The sequence below is a fragment of the Ciconia boyciana genome, chromosome 6, assembly GCF_034638445.1.
Source record: "Ciconia boyciana chromosome 6, ASM3463844v1, whole genome shotgun sequence".
NCBI classification, from domain to species: domain Eukaryota; kingdom Metazoa; phylum Chordata; class Aves; order Ciconiiformes; family Ciconiidae; genus Ciconia; species Ciconia boyciana.
Window position 1 is genome coordinate 17,776,784 of NC_132939.1, and position 14,347 is coordinate 17,791,130.

Sequence of the window (14,347 nt, forward strand, 5' to 3'; positions counted from 1 at the left end):
GGATGCAGGTGGCTGTGCCAGCAATTTGCCAGCATTCGTAACACCTGGGTCAGTGTTTGTAGGCTGGCTTTAATTAAACCACAAAACTAAGGAGAACTCGGGCAAAGCAGTTGGCTAATATGCTCCAAAGTCAGCAAGAAAACATCAGCATCTTGCTCTAACAGAACAAACCATACAAGAAAACTAAAGTGTAGGTTTGTGACTGAACAGAAAATGATAAGCTGTCTGATAAGTTTGTCTTTCTGCAGTGTTAAATAGTTTTAAAAACTTTTCTAACATTAATATACTTGTCCCGCTTCCCCTCCATCACGGGAACAGGCTTATAGCATTTTTAAGAGGCCCATGTACCTCTGTAAGCCCAGCTTGCAACTCTCCCCTGCCAAGCTACTACTGCTCTGTGAAGGTGCCACCTCTGTTTTCACTACAAGCCATCCTACAGCTCTGCCTCTGTGTGCTCCCAGGACCCCCAGCCTCGGTCCAGCTGAAAAGCTTGGTGGTCCCTAATCCACATCCAGTCCCATCTCCAACTGGGACAGATCCCCAGACCTTTCCTACCATTGAGGGACTTGCTGTGGAACACGCTTCCAAACCCAGTGCCACACAAAATGCAGAAGTACCTTAAAAATATGGCTGAGGGACAAGGAATTGGGGGCTTTGCTTGCTGTGTTAGCAGCACAGCAGTTGGAATGCTTACATGGCTGATGTGCCTTGAATAACCCTCCTTCTAGCTTAAAATCCAGGAGCCAAACCCACACCTTCTACCCCAGGGGCAAAACCATCCTGCTGCTGGGCAGTGAAGAGGAGCACAGCCTTTCCTTCCCCCAAGTTACAAAGCCTTGAGTGCGGGGCTTAAATACCCACGAGAAGGGGCAGTCCCAGCCCATGGCTCTGCCCTGAGCTACCCCTGCGCAGCTGAGCTGCAGCAGCCGATTGCCAGCGTGCAGTGAGACACGTTAACTTGCACCCTTATAAAAAGGAGGCGGGAAGGAGTCTGCGTTTCATCCCGTGCAATTGCTGCAAGCACTGTCTAACTGTCTTTAAAGAGGGGAAAAAAACCCCTACTTTTGTTCTTTTTGCACTTTTTTCCTTGCTGAGAGCAAGCATTTAGGTGCAACCACTTTTAAGGCATTTCAAAGGCCACAGACCCCATTTGGGGCAAGCTCATCCTACTAAAACTGAGTGAGACTCTGGAGACCCCCGAGGAGGAGGGCACACCTCTCTCAGCATCTCTTCCTGACCTGTTTCGGTGGCTCTCCCCTCTGCGCCCTACGTTTGGAGGAGGCTGGGTCTCCCCGGGGGGGGTCTTGCACACTGTGGTGCCGGCAGCTGCCCATGGCTGCCCTTCTGTACGCCCGGGTCCCCATCCCCACCCTCAGATACCCAGACCTACGGTGGCACCTGCTCCCCTCTCCCCATCAACAGCAACACTTGCCTTTTCGAAAGGAAGTTTTAAAGAGAGAAAATGCTTATTTTCACACCAAATCCAGCTTTATGACCCTACTGATGGCAAGATGCTAACTAAGGGAAGCTTATTTTCCCATTGCGCCAAGAAGATGAATTTTCCCTGGATTCAGGCAAAATAACCCTGCCTCCCACCGCAAATCGCTCACGCCAGCTCAGGAAAGAGAAGGATTTGCCTTTTTCCTGGGAGGAAAGTGGCAGGCGAGGTGGGGAAGGAGGAGAGCTTTAAAGGGAGGGAGTGAGGAGGCCGAGCTCATGCACGGATTTTAATCTGATCACTTCCCTGTCAAACTAATCCCTGCCTGACTCAGATCGGACTTTTAGAAACGTGCCTGGAAACCAAAAAGCAAACCTCATTTGAATGAAGCACACACTCCGCAGCCCCCATCTGCAAAGGGCCGCAATTAAATGCAAAAAAAAAAAAAAAAAAAAAAAAAAGAAAAAAAAAAGAAAAAAGGGGGGGAGAGAGAGAGAAAATTAGCATTTTCCGCGGCCATCTGGCATGAGGAGCAGGCGATGGGGAACAAAAGGAGATTTAGGCAAAGGGGAGAGGCGAGTGTGCCATGGCATTGACCTGCAAATGAGCCTTTGTGAGCGAATTAAAGCTTCCCGGACCCCCCGGGACACCCCAAAACAGGCACCATTACAAACCATTGGGACAAAAACCCACTCATCAAAATTGTCTGCGTTTGAAGGGGGGGGGAGAGACCATTTAAATCTGCACCTTCCCTGCCCCCACCCCCGTAATAGGCGGTTAATGGGAGCTTGGCGGGGGGGGGCGGCCCCGCTGCACCCCCGGCTCTGCACCCCGCTCTGACAGTATAACGGGGGGGACACCTTAGAAACGTGTCTCGTCCATAAAGCCCAACCGAAATGTTATTTATAGCCCTAGCCCTAAACAATAGGGAAGGAAAAACTAAAAGGAGGGGGGCATTTGGTGATATATTAGCTTCCAGATGCTATTTATTTAATTCCGGGGGGGGAAGGGTTGTTGGAAAATATATTTCTAAAGCAAATATTAATCTTTTTTTTTTTCCCCCCCTGGGGATGTTAGAGAGGAAAGGGATAATTAGGGATGCCATGCCCCAAAAAGAAATGGAAAACCGTGAGGGTTAGAGCTTTTGTCTCCTACCCCCTTCCCCCATGACTCTTGCCTTTAAACTGGGAAAGCTTGAGGATTTTGAAGTGAAAGCAAAGATTTCGGCCTGGGGTGGATACGTGAAAAGAGGGGGGGAAGCCATCTCCCCCCATCCCCTCTCCAGAAAGGGAATAAGGACTGAAGTCGGGGGCCAGCTGGGGGAAACTTGTAAATGAAACGTGTTTCTTTTATGGTCCTCCCCCCCGGGGGACAGCCCCATTATAACCCACCAGCTATATAGACTCAGCTGCCGCCTCCCCGGCCTGCGGCAGGTACGCGGGGGAGGCCGGGCCGGGCCGGGCCGGCCCGGGGGGGGGGCTGCAGCCAGCCGGACCCCTCCGCCCGGCCGGGGCTGCACGGCCCCCCGGCGCGGCTGGGCCGGGCTTTGCGAAGCCGAGCGGAGACCCTTGCTCGGGGAGGGGAACGTGCACGTGCATGCACGGATGTGTGCGTGCTAGGGCGGGCGCTTGTGCGCGCATATGTGCGTGCGTGTGTGCGTGCGCACGCGTGTGCCCCCGCGCCCGGCAGCAGGTGAGCGCGCTCCCCCTCCCCGCCCCGCGGGCTGAGGGGCCGGCGCTCGCAGCCCCCCAGGTGCCGCTCCCCGGGGTTTGTTTGCAGTCAATATTCATGTGTTTCTGTCACCGGGGCGGCTCTTTTCACAGTGATCAGCCGGGCAGAAGGCTGAATGACAGAAGACTCGTGGCTCGGCTGCTTTCGGGGAGGGGGCAGGGATGGATTCAAGCCGCCCAACTCGCTGCCGTTGCTTTTTTTGGGGGGGCCCTCAGCCCCTGGGGGAGGGGTTGCCCTGCCGGGGGCCGTCACCCTGCCCTGGGTGGGGACGAGGCAGCTGTCCTGGACACCGGGCACCACGCGCCTCCCCCTGTGAGCAAACAGGTGGGGCTTCGGGGGGACCCCCACCCCAAATACACACACACATGGGGCCTGTGGGCTGCAAGGGCTGTGGGCCTGGTCGGTCACCCCCCATATCGTATGGCGTGAGTGAGCCACGAGTGCCCAGGGATGGGGTCCTCCATGGGGGCCGCTGTGGGGTGGCAGGAGGCTGGCAGGGGCCCGCAGACCCACAGTGCAGAGGGGAGCCCCGGGATGGCCACAAGCCGGGCTGGCTTGACAGGTAGGGTGGCACCGAGGCTGGAGGGTGGGCTACCAAAACCTTTTGGGTTTTTCTGGGCACGGAGACTAGCAGCAGCCTGCACCTCGCACCCCTGTTGCTCAGGGCACTGCGGTGCCATGGAGCAGCAACGCTCCTCCGGGTGCACGGCTCTCCTCGCCCCCCACGTTATTTCCAGGCTGTGTTGGCAGCGAGGGGTGCGGGAAGAAACTCCGCTCCCAGATGGGCATGGCAGGGGCTGCCCGCCACGGGGGTGTGCGTGGGCCCTGCGATGGAGGAGCCGCGTTTTGTTCCTTCCCGCTTGCCCAGGCGCCTTCCCCTCGCCTCGCAGCGCTGCTCTGTGTGCATGTGTTCTGTTCTTTTAAAAGTCCACAAACTTGTGATTTTCTATGCAGCTTGCGGGGGGGTGAATCAGTATGAGGGAGCGCCCTTCTCATTGAAACCGGAGGTGAATAAATTATGAACAGGCGAAAATTGGAACAATGTCTCTGAGCGAGTGTTTTCTAGAGAGTTACTATTCCAGGCTTTGAAATCAATTGATACATAATTAGATTCCTCAAGAGAGGACAAACAAGGGCTGCCATTCACCCCCTCCTTCTCCCGCATGCATCCCAAAGAGAGACCGGAGGCTTTAGCAGAAACCAGACAGCCAGCATTCTCCAGCACTAAAAACATATTCTGGCTTTGGGTGTTCATTTAACAAACAGATCCTTGAACCTTGCTTCTGTTTTCAGTTTATTTCGACCATGTTTCTTTGTGTTCAGTTCATTAAAACATGTCTCTTTTGAGATCTATTTTTACATTTCAAGAATCCAGTATTGTACTTTTGCGGTGGCAGATGGCCCTAGACATCCAAGCATAAGCTCTTTCCTGCTTTTTTCCCCTCTTTCTTAGGTCTTTTCTGCGCCACACTTGAAGCTGTTAGCAGTAACCATTCCTCTTTGCAACGTCTGGGGCCGGTGTGCAGTTCAGGACTGGGGTACAAATGTGTTACAGTCCCCATTGTACCCTCAAAGTGTATTTTAAGCAGAGTGGATGCTACTTTCTGTAAGATAAGAGCGCTCCACAGCTGGATAGATCCTGGTCATGCGGGTGGCATGCTAACTAACTTTGCATCTTCACCTCATGTTTACCTTGTGTTAATGTTCTGTAGTCCCCCAAATGACTTTATTAGCTGTTACGGTTGAGTTTCATTCCTGGGGGAGAGAAAAGCTAGGTACAATAGCAAGGGCACACAATAGGATGCCTGAAAATAAAGATTTGGGTTTGTGAAAGCGCTCTGAAGGAACGGGAAAAAGCATACGGTGATTAGAAAAGACATTTTAAGGGTTATTGAACAAAACAGCAGCACCCCTGACCAAGTGGGCCACCTAACTGAAGGCAATGGCTTAGCTCCTCTGCCTACCCTCGTGACTGATGTACTAGCAACAACCACTTCAAAACCTGGTATCAAACATGGATCAGAGTGCTGCATCCATTAGCATAATTTATGTTGGATATGAATAGGATTAAAAAAACCCCACCTGTACCAGCAACGAGGAAAAAAAAGCTGCCTGAGCTGCCATAGACCCATCTCTTAGGTGAGGTGCCTACAATAGTTTGTAGCCTACTGTAAGTTGGGTGTCTGAAAGACATTACAAACAGACATTACATCTTATTAAATAGCGGGATCTTTAAGAGGGGGTAAGGTAAATCTGACATAGGTGTTGTTTGTAAACTTAGGCAGAGGAAATCTGTGTCCTCTGTAGTAAAAAGAAAAAAGGCTGTGAAGTTTTCCAACAAAGATGTTTGGTTGGATAATAACCAAAGCAGAAGTGCTCAAATGTATACAAGAGGAGACTATTTTGTTTATGTTTGGTGCATAGATGGTATATATTTATATCTGCATGTGTGTACGTGTGTTTTTCTGTATCTGATTTTGTGTGGTTCACTGTTTTACCTGGGTTAAGCAACAGGCTACAGGCAGAGCCAGCTGGAAGATCTTGCTCAGCACAGGCAAGACTGGATTTTGCTGCTGCACGGATGGGGCACACACGTGCCGACACAGGCTGCTCCCTGATGGGAAGCGGGACAAGCTCAGGAGCACTCAGTGCTACCTCGGCAAGGCAATGCTCTTCCTTGATGCCCGCTCCTGTATCCCAGCCTTGACCACAGCAGTCACGGTGCTCTGGCACAGGCAAAACAGCCTGCAGGCCAGTTTGCTGTCTTGAGCAGTCAGTGCTTTAAATAATTGCCCACTTTGTGTCCTGAGACAGCCCTGGCAAACTCTAAAGGAGGAGAATTTGGATTGGAGTTAGCCTCAAAGGTTTTGGTTTTTTTTTCCCTCTAGCCTTAGTGCAGTCTAGAAATCCCAGCATACATCTTTTTGCCTTTCTGGTGAATTAGGACAGGAGATTAATATATATATAGCTCGGTGGAACAGGTTTCCACTGCTGCTGCAATTCCCCTTGTGTTGCTGGCTGCAGCCACAACATGGAGTGCAGCTGGGACCACCAGCAACTCCTGGCTGGATATACAAAATGCTTCAGCTGTGCCAGGAGAATATAACCCAGGATGGCACAGCAGCAGTACCTGTACTGGCAATTGCAGGCTCCTGCAGGGTGAGCCTATTTCAGGTTTGCCTTGTGTCAGCCTCCAAAGAGTCCCAGGTTTCTGGGAGTGCGCAGGAGGGGAAGCAGCAACACAAGCTCCTTCCTCTCCCCTCCATGTGGCTTCCCTCAACCTTCTTTTGATGGGACCACACTCAGGAGTGAGAAGTGGTAGAAGAAATCTCTGTGTTTGAAAGCTATTTCCACCTCACAAAACACCTTGGACTTCTGCAGGCTAGAAACCGTTCTTTTTACCTCCCTTCAATTGCCTTCTTCCTCCACCCTCCAAGTTCAGGAGGAATGTGCAGGCGGAGACCATTTGGGAATGGAACAACCCACAGACTTACAGCCTGGATAGAGGGGACCTTGGCAGCTGAGAGTCTTAGAGAGGTCAGAGAAAGGCAGTAAGAAGACAGAAGTAGTGAGCAGGAAGCGCTCACGGGGCAGGGAGTGTTTTGGGCTTGTCAGGAGAGGGAAAAAAAAAAAGCTCTGCAGATCCAAGTTTAATTACTCTTAATCCTTGTCAAAAATATCCAGGTCCTTCCAACATTTGCTTTTTTCCTTCCCCATCATCTTTGTTATTGCTTGTCTTGATTATTTGCTTAAAGTGTGTTAGACAACTCTAGATCTTTTACTCGTAGAAGCATCAAAGTAGAGGATAGGTAGTATATACCCACTGCAAACTCTCCCACAGTTAGCACAGTCCTGCAGAGAGACCTGCTAGATAATGTCTTTTGAGAGGAGCTTAGAGACATCTGGAGTGGCCATTTTCCCCCATTGTACATAGAAAATAAAGATTAGATAGGGCACGAGGATGGGCTAAGAATGTAATCCAGGGCAATGGACAAAGTGATGTCACACTGCTTATCTGTGTTGCTGACTTCAGGTCTACTCCTGCAAAATGGTTTGTGCAGACTCCCCTGAAGTCAGTGGGCTTCTGCGCAGGTGGAGGAGCTCCCCATGAAGCATCTGCTTGTGAGTCTGGCGTCTCAGATCACAGGCTCTTTGGGGTGGGTTTTGTCTACAAAGCAGCTGGTCCTTTCTGAGCGCTAGATGCAGAAATCAGTTTTTTCGATACATAGGTCTTTTCATGAGTCTTTTCTTTGTATGACCTGGTTTTCTTCTTAAATTTTGATAATTTTCATGCAAAAGATGTACTCAAACCAGTCCCGCATCAAGGACCACTAGAGTTTGGGACTGAGGACAGTTGTTAGCACCTGTCCTCAGGTGTCCGTTAGCATGTTCGGGCCCTGTCCCACATCAGAGCGTGATCGCTCCAGCATCTGTAATCAGGGATGTTAACAGCCGCTGCAGAGGCGACGGTCACCACGTTTCAAGCACCAACAGTGTATTGGAGATGGCATTCCCAGAAACAGCGCCTGCTTGAAAAGGAAAGTGGCTATTTGTGGAGTTTTTAGTATGGTTAAAGAGATGCTCTGATGGACAAAGCACAGCCTTACCGTTCTTAGCGCGACGGTTCAGCCCCGCAGCAGGAACGGCCCAAATCACGTCGCAACATAAAACGATGGGAAAATCGCATTCGCGCAGACTGCAGCCGGGGTGGGGAAAGGGCCAAACGTGGCGGTTTCGGAAATAACCATTTCCCCCAAACACACCCAGTTCCCGCACCCAACGGCACCGCGTCGCGTGCGCTCCCTCTGCTGGCGCCGCCGCGGCAGCGCGCCCCTCCGCGCCCCTCCGCGCCCCCGGCGGCGGGGGGCGATGAACGACCCTTCCGAAGGGTCCCCGGCCGCTCTGCTGGGCGGCGGCGCAGCTGAAGGCAGACGCCGCAATTAAAAAAAGAGGCACACAGCAAATTTCTTCTGGGGAGGGATTAAAATCCCCAGCGCAGCCCTCGGCCTCACTGGGGTGCTGCCGTGGGTGGGAGCGTGGCACTCAGAGGTGAGAGAGGACGCGAGTCTCGGTGCGTGGGCCCGTGTCTAAGCATTCTCGATAAAAAGTAGTTTGAGCCGTTGTCCAAAATCGACATTGCAGTCAACGTGCACAAGTGCATTCCCCCCGAGGCTGCTGAGCATCCACCTCGAAAAGGAGAGCGGAGGAAAACGACACGCTAAGCTCACACCCTATCTCTCTGCAATGTCACCTCCCACCTTGGGTGAATGTCTCGCTGCAGTGTCACCTCCCTCCTCCAAAGGGAGCGAGGAGGCAGACAAGCAGAGGAGCTACAGTACATTTTCCCACGTCCTGCAGTGTTTCTGGGTGAAGAGGTGTGTGTGGAGCCCCAGTTTTGCTCTGGCTGTGGAGGCCTTAACATTGAGCAGGACATGAAGCTGCGACTCCGGGCTAGGTAAGGTGGGCTGTGGAGACAACCTGCGCTGCCTCTGGTTACAAGGGAAACAAGAGTAACAGGTGAGAAAGTGCAACAAAAAAGCAAGTCTATTTTGGGACTGAGACACATGTCCAGAGCCACCCACCAGGAATTAAAGTCACTTGCTCAACTCCAGTGAGATACTACTCCAGTGTCAGTGCTGAGCTTAACACAGCCGATTTTAATAACAGCTACAAAATGCTAAGGGGGAGAGCTAATGATACTGGAGGGGGAAAATTTAAGTGTTTGTACTGCTCCTGTTCTCACAACAGTTGGACTTTTCAACCAAGATGTTTGGCACTGGAACAGCTCATATCTAATATTACCTTTTTAATGCAGTACTTCAGAATTAGCCTGTCTTTGAGACAAAGGGGGCAAATGGCATCAGCTTTAAAACTACCAGTGCAGATCCTCAGGTGCACTTTCAAAACCTTGACAGTTTTGCCTGTCTTCTCAGACCAAAGGCGGCAATAAAAAAACGCTTCTAACTCATTTGATATTTAAGATGTTTATCCATGTGGTAGGGCTAGAAGTTTCAGTTTCTTAAAATTTTATTTGTGTTTCACTGAAATGTATTCCTGTATTTTGTGCAGGAATAAATGGAGAAATTTCTGCCCTTGTTGCCATCCCACTTCCCACCTGCTCCACCCATCCCAAACCCCTCCAAACCCAGACTCCAGTCTGACTGCTGCAATTAGAACAGAACTCACAGAGCACTGAGTGTTTTAATTGGCCACGGAGTATGTGGCACTTTTAAATCTCTAGTGATAACATAGAGAACATAATGAGTAACCTTGATGATTTTTTTAAGACAAGTATGTACAGTTTTAGTTTTATTGCACAAAGAAAACATCTGAAGTGATTTTAAAATGAGGATAATGCTTTTTCACAATAGCCAGGTGAGTGATAGTAAAATTAAAGCATTTAAATGTTGATTTTTGGATATATTTGAAATACCATAAGTGTCATGCTAGATAATGGTTCATTAATAAGAACTGGTGTACATGTAATTTGGCCAAAGAGAGGTGGCAGAGTTGTTCCAGGAGCAAAATCTACCATTATACAAAACCAAATGCGATATTTTTAAGAGGAGTATTTAGTAAAAGGAAGAGGTAACAAAATGTACAGAATCCCAGACTGGCAAATGGGGAAAAAAAAGGGATGGGAGGAGTATTCAAACAGGGGAGATAAAGCTCAAATCGTAACAAAAGCTACTTGAATAAACATATTAGAGATCTAAAAAAATATCAGACAACTAGTGAGGCCAACAGTGAGAGTGTGGCCAACAGTGAGAGTGTAAAGAAGAAAAGTTTTAGTCAAAGTAGCGTAGAACTGAAGGGCAGGATTGTGACAGTGTTTGGAAAATTTGGGTGCCTCATGGTGGGGATCTCAACTGGTCCTGGTTTTCAGCTGTCCGGTGCTTTGTTCTTGCCAAAATCCATCTTCAAGAGGGTTCAGGCTAGGTTCATTGAAACACAGGGACTTAACATTGCTGATTACATATGGAAAACTTGCTTTAACTTGTTTTTGTGCTGTTGAATATGGAAAGGGAAGAAAAATAAGCAGGTGGAATTGCGGTGAATGGGGCTGTGGAAGAGGCAGCAGCCCCAGGGGAGGAGGAGGCCCTGAGCTAGAGAAGGAGCACACATGTTATAAACAGATAGATTGGGGATCGAGTCATTGCATTGTGAAGAAGCAGGCTCTAAAAAAAACCAGCCCAATCTGATCTGCCTTGTCTCTTTCCTAGGGGACAGCCACCTTTAGCTGAGCAACTGCTGAGACCCTGTCTAACACTTGAAATATTTATCCATCAGTAGCAGCTTGAAGCATTTGTATATCTGCCAAATAGCATATTGCATGATTCCCCTATACAGTATACCTGGTTAAAACCTAAATGTATATCTGTGGATAACATCAGAGATGGCGGTGCTTTTTTTAACAGCTCTGTACATGTTTTCTGCTCTTGATTTTTGTTGATAAACCAGCATGGAGTAGGTTTCTCAACTAAGGGCAAACCTGTTTAGCTAACAACTCCAAAATACATCAAAAGGAAAATACCAGCTTAACCTCTCCTTGCTTGTGGTTATCAGAAAAAGGACCTGATGAGCTGTTTTGTAGACTCTATATAGGCAAATACAGAAAAACTAAAACAATAACACCACTACCCCCTAGACAGATGTACCTCCATCCTCCTTGGGAACAGCTTAGTAGTGCTACTACTCACCTAGGACATCATCTTTTCCAAGGCTCCCTGCAGAGGGAATTAGGTAAGAAGGGTCAGCAAAGGATCAGCAGGGAGAAGGGACCTTTATTCACAAGACTATTCCTGCTTCTGAGATTGCTGGCCATCCCACATCTGTGAGCATCCCAGATCTAGCAAAGGGCACAGCAGTGCTCAGAGGCTGCAAGCTGAAGTCAATTATGTACCAGGTGCATACAAATCAGGCTTTGCTGGCTTTTGGGATGCTTTGCAATCTGATCACACCTCCTAGCTTTTTTTTTTCCCCAAATAGAGAGCTAAGAAGCTACGTTTTGTAACAAAAGACCTAAGAATTCCATGTGCTCCTATGGCTTCAGAAGCTGTGACTCTCAGAAAACAAGTCACCAGATGATCATTGGTCACAAGTAATGGCAATGCTGCCATTTTAAGCAGCTATGTTTTCCCTGTTCATAGCCTAAATACCATTCATTTCAAGCCATAGCGTAATATCTAGCAGTGAATTGGTGTGGCAGGCTGGTTTCCTGGGAGACATCAACCTTCATCCTACAATTTGTGTAACCAGAAGAATGCTAAGCCTGGCTCAGCTCCCACTGCGTCCCCTTACAGTATTTTCACCAACTCCAGCAGCAGGTACATCAGGCCTGGATGAACAGTGCATTCGTGCAATCTCAATGAATCCTCATTGCAACCAGAGTAGAAAATGCCTTCTTATTTTACCTGTGAGCAGTGAATGTATCAAAGAGAAGGCACAAGGCAGCTGGAGGAGAAACAGTCCTTTCTGTTTTGCAGACAGCACATTACCTAACAGGAGCTATCACTGTGTTCGTAGCTTTCTATCCTAACCTTTAAGGCAGGATAAAGCTGGAAGTGCCACCTATACTCTCAAAATAAGTCCAGAAGAAACTACCATCTAGATAGTCCTCATATCTGGCATTTTCTCAGTAGGCTTAGTAAAGGACAACATGTTTTGCTATACGTTTTGTGTTTTGTGTAATGTCTTGAAGAAATACAAACCGTTCTCCTGATAAACCTGCATTTTCCCATGCACAACTGGTTTTGAAGGAATCCTACCCCTAGCAGTTGGTTACTCAGCAACTCCTCAAGAACTCAAAATAGTATTAGTCCATAAAACACTGTCTTGTGCTCTTTTTTCTTGATGACAAGAGCTTAGAAGATGAGGGACTTCTATTTTGAGTTACAGTTCAGTAGGCAGACAATTCTTCTAAACATGTGAAAGGACATTAACCAATACAGAAATGATAAATTCTTATGGATAGCTTATTCTCCAGTTAGAAACTGTAGGGTTTTGTATCATTTTTTTTTCCTAAATATAAACCATTGTCTTCTGCAGAGACAGCGGATGATGGACAACAGTCTGACCCCTCCTGGCAATTACTGATTTTCTATAGAGAGGTTTTTGCAGGCTGGAGCCTGATCCATTCACTGTCGGCTGCTGGATTTTACACTGTATTAAATGCTCTCTTTTGCAGAGCTGTTACTTACACAAGCTTCACTGGCACAGTGAAACTGTTGCCCTAAAATTCAGATTAAAAACAGTTTCCAGAAATCATCTCTTCAGGTAATTTTACTGCGAGAATGGTCTTGTATAGCTCTCCTCTACAAAACATGGAGCCAAATTCATGTCAATTTAAACCTTCCAAATCCATGCTGCATTCCAGATCTGTCCAGTGGGTTTATCTCACTGTGCACGTGCTAACGTGTCTGCTCACTTCATAAAACTCCTTTTCATTCCTGGAATCGTGAAACAAACAACTCCATCCTTCCCTGGAATACCTGTATTGGTAGGCTTATCCAACAACTTTAAACAAATACCTTCATTTTGGTTACTAGGCAACTTACTCCTTAACAACAGAGCAAGCCCCATCCCTTTTCCAGTTGTTTTTCTTATTTAAGTATATGGGTTACCTTGTCGTAACTTGTTGGATATGACAGCTAGCCACAACCGGAGCAAAACTGTCATTCTCATTTTTTGGGTATATTAATTAAACCCAGGCTTTTGACCAGTATTTTAGAAAGAATGAGGACTTAACAGTCTCTGCAGGCCAAGGGCGGGAGGATGCAGGGAGTGGGCAGTGGGAGGAGGACTGCTGCTGCTGCAGTAGAGACCTGAACCCCTCCTGCAGGTAAAATCTCTCCCAAACTCTATCTGAAATGGCACTGGTAAACATAGCTACATTAAATACAAAAACCTAAGTTAAAACCATGTGAAGGCTTCTACAATTCAGAACAGGTTTTATCCTTACTGTATAATTTACAGGTCTGGCTGCACGCTTTCTAAAGCAATTGAAGATATTTGTTCCATCTCACTTCCTGCTCATTTGTCTCTTTGCCTGAACCGTACACCTACAGTGCCACGAAAAAATGGCAAAAATGGAAAAAATATTTCTACTTCAACCCTTAAAGAGTTATTTTTAAGCGAATGCCCTGCCTTGGCCCTGTTTCCACACCAGCCAGCGGCTGTTTCCGGATGTGTTGTAATCGAGGCCCTGCTTATGCTGCAACAAGTTGGTCTCGAACTCTGTACCAGGCTTCCTGGATTTCTTTTGGTCTGGCAGAAACAAAATTCTGCAAGAGGATTTCTGCAAGCTCAAGATGAAAAAATAGAATAAAATCATTTACAATCTCTGCCAGTGGTTTTGATGATACAAAATTCAGTGACTTACTCTGCCTACTCTCCTCCCGTTTCCCAGAGAGCTGCAGGGTTTTGCAGTATCGCCACCCGGGTGTGCAGCAGGAGGAGGTGCGGGCAGTTGAGCAGGGACTGCTGGGGCATGCAGCACAAGGTGAAGCCCAGGGCTTGTGTCACGAGCATGTTAGCTGGGTAATCCTGGTATTATGACTGGCCTCAGAATTGTTAATGTTGGTATTATCGTGGGCTCACACTACTGCTGGGAGATGCCACATATGAGCACTCGGACTGGCATGATGTGGAGACCACTCAACGCCTAATGAGAAAAAAAAACCCCAAAGGATGCACCAGACTGTTTACAAATGACATATTTTAGCTTCTGTGTTTCCCCTCTAGCTTATAAGGCTGTGTTATACAGTGTAGACACCAACAATACCATAGTCCGACAGCAGACACGCACATAATCATAAAGAGTTATTTACTAGTTATCAAACACTTCCTCCCCCTGCCTCCCCCTTCCCCCCATTTGCTGCTCGTTTTCTTATCCAGCCCGGCTTGCATCTTGTGAATGGCATCTCATTTGGTGGGACACCCGCTCAGAGTGAATCCAGACACGTTCGCCCAGTCACACAGATGTCAGATTTTACAAGAGCATCCATAGTGATGTAATAATATAATAATTAAATATAATAACGATTACAAGCCCTATCCAAACCTCCCTTGACGTGAGGGGAGGTGTATCAAGTCCAACAGCACTTGCCAGTGCCAATAGTTTGCATGAGACAATGTGTAATTAAAGAGTAAGAGGATGCTGGCTGCAGCTGTGGAGGT